The sequence below is a fragment of the Mycteria americana genome, chromosome Z (genome assembly GCF_035582795.1).
Source record: "Mycteria americana isolate JAX WOST 10 ecotype Jacksonville Zoo and Gardens chromosome Z, USCA_MyAme_1.0, whole genome shotgun sequence".
NCBI lineage: Eukaryota > Metazoa > Chordata > Aves > Ciconiiformes > Ciconiidae > Mycteria > Mycteria americana.
This window is the reverse complement of record NC_134396.1, coordinates 63,866,355-63,877,273: the sequence shown is the minus strand read 5'-3', so window position 1 is coordinate 63,877,273 and position 10,919 is coordinate 63,866,355. Positions and strand designations below refer to the sequence as shown.

General features: G+C 42.8%; 1 long non-coding RNA gene across 2 annotated transcripts; it reads right to left on the bottom strand.

Moving 5' to 3' along the window:
• Nucleotides 1-2,695: 2,695 nt before the first annotated feature.
• Nucleotides 2,696-10,875, bottom strand: LOC142421866 (uncharacterized). Of its 2 annotated transcripts, XR_012778992.1 has the most exons (4): nucleotides 9,684-10,875; nucleotides 9,112-9,213; nucleotides 4,168-4,337; nucleotides 2,696-4,035 (listed from the first exon to the last, which is right to left on the bottom strand). It is a non-coding gene; the product is annotated as an uncharacterized LOC142421866 (long non-coding RNA). The 2 variants fall into 2 exon arrangements; XR_012778991.1 differs by having other exon boundaries at nucleotides 2,696-4,337.
• Between the last annotated feature and the right edge of the window lie 44 nt (nucleotides 10,876-10,919).

Here is a 10,919-nt window from a genome sequence, read left to right as displayed (position 1 = left end):
TTGAAGCTTTCAGGTCATTTTGGATTCACTGGTTGTACACAGAAAAAATAGATCTGCACACGTGTCGTTGTTGCCATTCAGGATGCCTGGATATTGACTGCGCATTCAGAGATATTTATTGCTGCGTTACACAGTGCTACTCTTTGAATAGACTACCAGACACTCACAAATACTGGAAAAACAGCCCAGATTCTGGTTTTTGGCCTGGACAAAATTTGTGCATGGGAGAAAGGGGACTTGCTCAGGAATCCTGGTTCTAGAGTGACTCCCCAGATACAGAGGTCTCCCAAATTTAAGAAAGGCTACACTTACTTAGCTCATCCTGAGTGGTTCTCCTCTTCTCCTCCCTAGCTGGACTACACACTGCTAATCAACGGAGCTAGTGTATGAAGAGAGAAGAAAGATGTGTGACAATCCACCAGGGAACCACTTTCTATAGAAGACAATTTTAATGTAAGGATTCCAAGTGCTTTAAGATCCTGTGAGCCAGCAGGAGGGCACCCGGAGCAGGCTCTGTTTAATTAGTTGGTTCCTTGCTTCTGATGGCTGTCCAGAGATTTTTACTAGAGCTGTGCTCCTAATCCCTTATGTGATCTTGTACCATCTTGCTTGCAGCTGTCTTGGTGCTAGGCACTCCCAATAGAGAGGGGACTGAAGAGATATCACGGGGGGCTTGAGGACACTGTAACGTGTGCCCACGACTTACACATAACTTTTATGCTGACTGAAATTCACATTAAATACAGAGGAGTACACCACTGTTTGCCCTGGGGAGTGCATAGAAAGGATGCACTTTCCTTAGGTGCCTTATAGACCTATATTTTTAATCATAATTAAGAAAGTCTAGGAAATATGCTTCGACAAACTAGAGCTGAAATGGACAAAAAGTGCCGACTTCACTGAATGGGCCTTTTGGAGTAGTGTCAGGTCAGCAGGGGCTTCTCTAAGATGGCAGGGCAACTCCGCGCTGCTAGCCCTAGCACCGACACAGCTGTTCCCGGCAGAGGCACCCCGGTGCTGCTGGAAGCCCCCTTGTAAAGACGGGACAGAGCTTTTGCTGCCCTGCCATGCTGGCTGGCAGTCCTAGCATCTGGACAAGCCCCTGGACGTCTGACTCCAGAGTGACATAGCTGTGGTTTGGGTTAATTCAGCAGTAGAGCAGCTTTCGCCTCAGTTGCTGTGCCTCTCAGGGCTGCCTCCTTTCAGTTTCAGAGAAAGAGAAAAAAGAATCAGCCAGAAGCTGGCTGCTTCATTCAAAACTGCACAGTGTGACTTACAGCAGGAGTAAATCTCATCAGCATCAGCTTCTACAGAGGCAACATTCCCTCCTCTAGTCTCGATGCTCTTTTGTCAGCAGCAGGAACACACAGAAAACTGAACGTTGCTACCATTGTTTGCATCTATTGTTCTATAAACGACAGATTCAGAGGAACAGGATTTTAAAAAAAAAAAAAAAAGGAAACAACCCAAAGGTCTGTCAATTGTGTAAAAAGCATTCCTGCACTGCAGAGTGGGTGGTCCACTTGGAAGTTGTTATGGTGTCAGCACAAACCGGCACAAAAGATTAGTGATGTGTGTGCAAATACAGCAGTCTGATCATCGCATCTGAGACCAGGTTAGCCAAGTGGCTTACCTGTGTACTGAATCATGTTTAACACACATATTTCACTAACTGGCAGTCAGGTGGGTAATGCCGCTCTAACATTGCATCCACTCTCTGTTAGGAACCTAAGTGGGATTTTAAGGCATTAAGGCATTCTAAAACCAAGATGGATACACTCTCATTTTACACACAGGGAAAGAGAGGCATAAAACTCACCAAAAATGATAAATTCTGGGACATGGAAAACAAGGTGTCTTTGAAAACAGAGTAGTAAGTTACTTGTCCAGCTTCACTGAATAAATCACTAACAAGAGGGAAAGCAAAATTAAGTTCTTTTGCAGAAGGTCGTCCAGTGGAAAAACTTGACTGCAGCATTTGCAGTACCAAACATCGAAGTTCTTTTTCTTTTTGGAAAAGAGCTATTGACTTTTGTATCAAATACAAAACATTTTAATACGTACTTTGTAGCTGTGAGACGTGTAACTAAAGTAAACGGAAATTCTTGCTATTCTTACAGCTGTGTTAACGTAAAAACCCACGCTGCATTAAAGCGAAGCTGCGTAACTGAAGATACTGTCTGGCTTAGTGTCAAGTTAGAGGAAAGCGTATTTGGGTGGGGATTATAGAACCAAGCATTATGGCTGGTTTCAAATAAGTTAGCAAGATTCCACTTATTACGGATTCACTTAAATTTTTATAGTGTTAAAATTAGTTGTCCCATTAGCTCTGCGGATGCAAGCCCAACGGCAGTCGTGGCGGAGTAGTAAGAGCACCCTCTCGTGGTCATTATCACAGACACTAATTAAACCTTTTTAAGTAAGCCGTTAGTGTATCTGCTTTCTCATGCAAACAGGGTACCCAGAAAGTTTATTAAAATATGCACGTGAATACGTTGTATGTTATTCATGCTATATCAGTCCAACAGACACAACTGCACGGTTTACTCTTGTTTATTCACCAAAAAGGCTATGCATTTAATAAAAATATTTTAACACTTTCTGTAGCTTAGGGCAAAATAATTCTTTTATTTGCAATTTTCAGAATTGTCAAGGAAACCCTCAGGAAGGATACAAAAAAATGAGCAGTAAGTTTGGTCTCCACACCAGAGACCTTAGTAGAAATGATAACAGAGAATGGAATTAATGTACAGCTGCATAAAGATGATCTGCTGAGAAGAAAGCAATGTGGCTACTGTAGAAGGGAGTCATAATTTACTGATCTTTACAGATCTGCTGCAGTTCTCTGAAGCAATCATGGAACATGTAGAATTCCCATTTAATCATAACTTTTAAAAGATGCCTAAGTATAGAATTTACTATAAGATAATACAGAAATTAGGATCTGGTAATCATTAAACATGAGAACAGAATCAGAACATAAGTGCTAGGTTGGAACCTATGAGTAACTTACCGGCAGCTTCAGTCAAGTTAGCTTTAGTTAGACGAAGCAGGAGTTACAGCATCAGAAACTGTCACAGGTAAGGGACAGATGGATTGAGTCTTTCCAGAAGCAAAAGATTAGGAAGAATAGCTTGTATGCCAAGTAGCCAGCAAGCATGCTTTGTCTGCATGTAATTTCCAAACACACCTCCTAGACATGTACCACAGCACAAGAATTTGCCATATCATATTAGTATCACGCTGGTCTTCATTTAATCATTATATTGCGTGATTAAGTTAGTAAGTAAAGTTCTTGTTATCTGCTACCACGAAAGCATACTGCTTACCGGGTGGGTCCTCTGGGATTTGCCACGTAAACGTATGAGTCAAGAGAACTGATGTCCTGTGTGAGGAACTTTGCAACCAGGATTCTGCCCAAGTTAAGATGATTTTATGTTGTATAGAAGTTTGCGGCAGTGTGTAATTCTGAGCAACCACTTTGGGAAAGGTAAGAAGTGGCAAGAAAGCAACTTTCACAGTATCAAGTGAATCAATGAAATGATGAAAGAAAAAAAGGAAAGTATTTAAATTATCAGGGTATTAAGGCAGAAACTGAGGTTGTATGTCACAGCACTAAAATGTTCCAGAAGACCACTCCTATAGACAACAGGAGGCACAGACTCAGAAAATAAAGAAACTGGGATAAAGCATTCCAGTGCTTTTGAATGTACCATGAGAAATTACATTGCTCAGAGAAGAGATGGAGTGGTTAGTGCAGATAAATGTCCAAGTCCATGGACGTTTGAGGTGATTTGTACAGCCATTTTCAGACTTTGGTAGACACCAAGGTAAAAGTTAATGAATCCATGAGATGTTGCTGGGACTTCATCAACTCTGTTTTTCTTGCCTTCTCAGAAAAGCCAAAAAAAAAAAAAGGGGGGGGGGGGGGGAGTTGAAACTCATAAAAATACCTCAAGCGTAACCTAGGAAAATGTGCAACATTCAGAACTTCCTGCGAATCTCAGGGAAAAAAAACCACAAAAAACGCCAAAACTGGAAAAACAAGAGGTGAAAAAATGTGACTTGAGGAAAATCCAAACTTTGACAGATCAAAATCCAAGCTGGTTGAGTTTAACACTAACCATGCTGACACACCCTAGAGAGACAGAGCACACGCAGACTCACCAAAAAGTAACGCATCCCTCCCAGCACGGGACTGCAGCGGTGGTGCATCGGCTGCGACGGCTGGCAGCTGCGTGTGTCAGGTCTCCAACCAGGGAACAGCCAGATGCTAGAGAGGATGCTTTCCAAGACAGGTGAGGATGCTTTCACTTGATGGTAAACCATTTCATTGCCTACAAATTCAAAGAGGATGCTGAAAACAGGGAGCCTTTGACCTCTTTTGTAATTAAAGTTCTGGCTGAGCGAAAACCAAGCAAGTGCAGCCTCCTGCAACAAAAGTGCCATGTTACTAGATCACTAACTAGATCCCAAATCTGGTCAGGAAGAGAAAAAACTCTTTTTTTCCCCCTTCTTTTTTATTTTTCTTCACAAATTACTTCCCAAGCTCCAGGCAATAACTGGATGTACCACGCTCTTCAGAAAAAGGGTTCCAGCAAATAGCAAAGCTCAGCGTACCTATACCACAAAGAAAACCAATTATGGAAGAGAGCAAACCAATCTCAAAAATAAATGGGAGGATCTGGCTTTACCTTGCTGCTGCTATGCAAAAGTTTGATTTGAACAGATTAACCAGGTACATTTGGATGAAGGGGAAGTGGCACAGGAATATAGTGTATGTCTCAAACCTGTAAGGAAGGAGTTAGGGGCATCAGGAACTCTTTTGATTTTCCGTCACTAATGAACAGTTTCAACTAAATCAGGGGTATTAAAACCTTTGGAACCCATTTTTCCCTGTTCCAAGAGAGAAATCAATGAATGTTGCATGTTAAATTGCTATGGTCACTGCTACACTTTCTGGCCAAGCAAAGCCAAGTCTTCCCCTAGGGAAAAAAAAAACAACAAAACTAAGACAACAAAATCAGCTAACTGAAGGAATCCAGGCAGCAAGTGGAGACCCTGATCAGAAACTATTTTCTGGTCATGCTGAGAGGATACATTCAGATTATGTTGTGGATGGCATAGTCCCTCAGAAGCACCTCCCACTGGTCCTGCATTCCTAGGAGGCTTAAGCCATACGTTGGCTCCATATTTCTCTCGCAGGTAGGCTGGTGTGAACCTAAAACACATGGTCCAGTCACCAAGATCAATTCCACACCCTCCTTCTCCTCCCGTGCTTCAACGCATTGAACTGGCCGCGGTTCCTGGTGGCATCTGTCCTGAAGAGCAGGACAGGGGCCTGGAGGTGCATCGGGCCAGCACTGTGAGAGGCACTTCTCATCACATGTTTGCGGCTGACATTAGGAAACCAAATTCTGGAGATAGAGCTGATCAAACCTGTGGAGAAGGGCATCAAAATGTTTTGCAGAGATTTGCAAGTACTGGAAGAGACACATCTTGCTTAAATCCTGGTAACTGGGACACGATTTTCTTGCTACAGCAGACTTCGTCAGCTGTTTTACGGTTTTCTGTTCCAGCTACTCTGCACACAGGAACAAGTCAGGCTGACTTGGAAGCAATCATAAAAAGAATCTCTTTATGGTATGGCTTAAAAAAACCCTAGAGGTATAATACATTGAATGATATAAAGCAGAAATTTGAATAATTTCTTTTTCAATATTTACATTCTCATTCTCCTTAAATACCTCAGGAACACCAGAATTTTACACTTTTCTCCAGAATGCTCAGCCTTTCACCATCAATACAGCTAGGTCTCATGTCTTGGAGATTAGTGTCATAGATGATGTACTGATTTGCTGTCTCAGAAATGCCCGAGATCCTCTTAATAGAAAGAAAAGGTGACTAAAACATCAGGCAAAGTTTCTTAATGTTTCTAAGTTGCTACGGGAAAGGTTCTTGCATGGATTAAATAACTGGCCAGATAGGAATATTTAGAGGGGGAAAAAATCTGCCAATGCACACAGCCCTTTTATGTGATACGTGAATATCCCTACACATGACAAGCCTTGCACGTTTGGAAAAAAAGCCCTGAAACCTGAAGAGTTCGACTTCATGACAGTTGAGACAGGTCTTCAAACCCATTTCCATAGCACCTCCTCTACCAGCCATTGGTAGAGCAAGAAAAACCTCCCAGTACCTTAGTTTCAGAAAAAAATACATAGTTTCCTACTTTCCCACAAACTTTTTATACTTTGTATTGAATATATCAAATCATCAAAGGCTGCTATGCCACCGTTATAGAACATGTTTGTTGTTTTGCCACAGCTTCCCATTCTTTACGTGCATGGAAGAGAAAGAGGATTTTCCTGATAAAATAGTGAAATAGGATTTCTCTTTCCGGATTGCCAATCAACAACAAAAGTGTGCAGTCAGCTTTGTGGCGATCTCTGAAACAGTAAAAAAACAGCATTTTTTCATCATGCCTTGACATTTTCCTGTTCACAGATGTGAAACTAGTGTTTTCTATTGATATTAAAAGCAAACATATTAAAGTCCTATTCAGTAAAAGTAATAAAACAGAAAAGTCATGTACAATGCTAGCAAATAAAAGAGATTTACATTGTAATTTCACATTCTGTCATCTCCTGTAACAAGAAAATAATAACAAACTTGCATTAAGATCTCCTGTCAGGGAAGAAAGCCAATTTTTGTCTTGCACTTCAATTCTTGCCTACCTGTTCTTTTCAGATCTGTTGCTCAAGCATTCAACACTTTACGTGTTTCCTCCATTATCTATCTGTTCAACCAAGATTATATACATCAATTGGGAGACGATAAATGGAGCGTGAAGACAGGTCACATTACTATGAAAATCCCCTCCTACAGGTAGTGAGCAAATGAGAAAATCTCACAGAGAGATGACAAACTTAATTTACTCTGCATGTCCCATTCTGTCCAACAGGATGATTCACTGCGTATCTCTGATCCATGAGCTATGGCATAGGTGAATTCAGAAAGAGAACATACAAATCCAAGCAGGTGCACTCTCTGGTTTTAACAAGTTTGCTTTGTTTTTCATAGGTCACATGCTTCTTTTTCACCCAGAAGCCAGCAATACTTTGCCATTTATTTATTTAAGGTAAGGTAAGAAATGGGTGTATCAAACTGAAAACCTGATGGAAATATAATCGCAAAGGGCATGGCATTTTTTGCCTTACATCCCTAAGGATGTAACTGAACTGTTCTCTCCCATAAAAGCATTTGAAGTCATTGGACAAAATCCAATGCCTTAGTCATGCTGAGAGGCAGCAGCCAACAGCCTGTGTGTACTGGCTGGTCAGTTGCTGGCTACAGAATTCAAATGTGGCTAAAACTGATGCTACCACCTGAACCGTCAAACGGGAGAGGGAGCAGGAGAGGGGGGAGAGCGGTAAAGAGATTTTTCTCCACAGCCACTCCCTTCAAAAGCCAAACCCACAGAAAAGTAAGACTTTGTTAGATCTGTTTCTCATGGAATTAATATTTTTACTGAGGGAGGACAAAAAGATGGTTTGGTTGTAGGTATGCAACTGCAATGCAACTGTGTGCAGATTGCTATTAAGACTTTGTGGACACGCAGAAATAAGTATATCATGAGGCAAAATGGAAATATACAGCACAGCAGCTGCTCTGTAAGTAACTCCTGGTATAGATGAACACTGAGTCTGGTTTGAAAGACCTCGTCACGCAGGCTTACTTGCTATTATGTGGCTCCAGGTGTTGAAGTATCAGTTACAGCATGATTCTCCGTGAATACAGAGGAAGAGGTGTACTGCCTCGGATGAAGAACCTGTTCAGTCCAATGTCCTGTTTCCATCACAGGCCAGAGGAGAACATCAAGAGAAGAGGAAAAACAAGGCAAATATACAATACCTCCTCTGCAACGCTCCTACAGCCTCCAACTGCTTTCAGCTCTGGGGATTTCCTGAGCCTGAGGGCTAAGTGTTTATTCACTAACTCTCAACACAGCCCTCTTCCAAATACTCGGCCAATCTCCCCTGCACCCCAGAGAAACACCCTGTACCCAGTGTGCCATTCAGAAAGGCACTGCACACATCCACCCCCATGTCACTGTGCAAAAACTTCTTCTCTTCTTCTTTGTTTAGAGCCTGGCTTCCACTACCGCAACTCTGATGGTTTGTACTCAAAAAGTCAATTGCCATCCATCCTCTCCAAGTTACTTAGGATGTCACAGGCCTCAGGCATATCCTCCCTAAGTAATTTCTTTTGAGTGAAAACTCCGAGCCTAGCCATTTGCACCTTTCAAGGGACACGAAGCCAGACAGCTGAGCATCCTTGTTATCCTTTTCCCGTTCTAGTATTTCCTTTCTAAGAAGCAGGAAACACAACCGGGCACAGTGCTCATGGTGCAAGCTCACCACAGATTTGTGGAGTGCCATAAATAACGTTCCCTGTTTTGTTCTCCGTCCCTTTCCTTAAAACATGCCTTGCTTTTCCAAACAGCAAGCTGGTGTTTATGCAGGCCACACATACTCAAAAGTCTCACTCCTGAGTGGCAGCAACCAATTCAGATATCACTGTTTATGTAAAGTCAGGACTAGGTTTCTGCACATGCATCATCTTGCATTTATCTACCCTGTATTTAATCTACTTTTTTACTGCCGAGTCACCCACAATTCTTTACAGATGACCCTCACCCCTGCTAACTTAAATCAGTTTTGTATAGTCAGCAAACATTCTCATCTTGCTGCTCACCCTTTTCTCCAAGGGAGTGATGAGTTGACAAGCACTGCTTAGCTGCCTCCCTGCACTCAGTTACTCACCGATGCTGCTCTCTGTGGCTATGAAATAATGCGTGTCTGCGCTTGCCAATTAATGACAGCTACTTTTTAATACATGGCTACCAGCAGCCAAGTAATATCAAGTATTACTTGGCATACAGCACCTCAAAACTATCTAAAACACAGATACTATTATCATTATTAACTCATGTGCACCCTTTAAGCCATGTGTGTTTAATATTGAACACGAGTATTATCGCATGACCAGAGGAGTGCATATGAGATAGTCTGTAACCCCTTGCTAATGCATAACTATTAGTTTTATTACCTTCTCGTGACCATGAAAATTAGGAGCACTGTGTTTGATTCATCCTGGTCAGAAGCAGAGCTGGGGAAAATATTCTGCTGTGATTGCCCAGTCAGGCTGACCCTGAGAAAAAGAAAAAAACCTCTAGCATACGTTTCTAAAGCAGTTTCACTTAATAAAGCACTAGCTGCATTGCACGGATAGTTGTGGCCCACAGCAATTTTGTTTGAGTGCCTTGCCTCTGAATTTGCTTTTGTTTATATCTTCTGACTTCCTTTTAATCCTAATTCCACTTTGGTTGCATAATAACAATGTCCTTCTGCCCTTAGAACCCTTACACTGGGTCCCAAACTTGACTTCACTTTAATGCAGCATTGGTTTGTGAATGACACAGAACTATTTGTTAACCCCCAAGCACAACTCAAAAGTTCACTCTTCCCTAAATTCCTACTCCTACAGAACAAGGGAGAAAACAGTGACATCAGAGTAAAATAAGGAATCCAAACATGCGTGTGTTTGCTTTTCAAGCAAACAATTCCATTTGCAAGTCATCTAGTAAACACTTTGCTTCAAACTACCTCTATTTTACTTACTTGTAATATTTTTATTTGTCTCTTTGTAAGTCCGCTGTCAAGTCAGTCCAAAGGAGAGAGTAATGAGGTTGGAGACATGTATGCTCACACGGTACCATCCCATAAGCTGCTTCCTGTAGGCCAGGATTACAATTTATATTCTCATCTATTAAATACCTTGTGTCACAGACCCGTCTCTTTGACTACGAAAGGTATTTGGACGTGTTCATTGTGGCGCTTTTCCAACTTTATACAAAGACCGAAAAGCAATCTTGCTGAAAGCGGACAGTTTAGTATGACTTGGTTATTAATCTTTAAGGAAGAGGTTCTGTGATCTGTGACAAGAGAAGTATTTTTATTGATGGGCGGAGCTACGTACCACTCATGCAAATTACCTGAACCACTTAAAATGTCTTCATCTGCGTTTAAATATATATATAGATATATTTAAAAAAAAAAAAAATTCCCAGAAGCCGGATGTTCTTTTCGCAGCGTTTACAGCACACTCTGCTGGCTGTCGTTGAAAGTTAATACCAAGCACGGACGACATGCTAAAAAGCAATAAAATGTTTTCCGACACGGCAGAAACAGTCTATGCAGGTAACCGCTGTGGGCAGTTAGGACTGGAACGGAGAGGCACTCGGGATACAGTCTGAGGGCAGCAGGGAAGGGTGGGCAGGACATTAATTTGGTTTCGTGGAAGAGAGGGACCTTTGGGGGAGGAAGACTCCTTTCTGTGCTGTAAGGTCATACCAATTCGGTATGGAGGCAGGGAGCCAACCTCCGCACCAATGTCTTCATTTCCGTTGCTTCAAGGACAGCGGGCTTAGGGCAGGCACTGCCTAACGGACAGGCGAGGATCACTGGCTATTCAGCATTAAGCTGGCTTTATATGAAAGTGGCTTAGAGCCACATTTGCATGACAAAGCCATTTACGTGTCTCTCATCAATAAGGCAGGCTACAGGCTCCATTTATTCTCCCTTCGCTCTTGCGCGTGCATGGCGCGCAACCAGCGAAGGCAGCGACGGGGATTTTGGCGAGAGAGCCCCCAGTCCCCATGCCGAGGGTGGCGGGGCTCACCCACGGCCGGCAACGGCCACGGTACCCGCGCAGCATCCGTCTCAGGAAGGAGAACGTGGTCGAGGCGGTTCTGGCAGGCCCGCCGAGGCGCGGTGCGACCGCCTGCCCCGGCTCGGGTACAGGCAGCCGCGCTTCCCCCGCCGCGGCAGAGCCGCGCTCCTGCCGGGAAGAGGAGA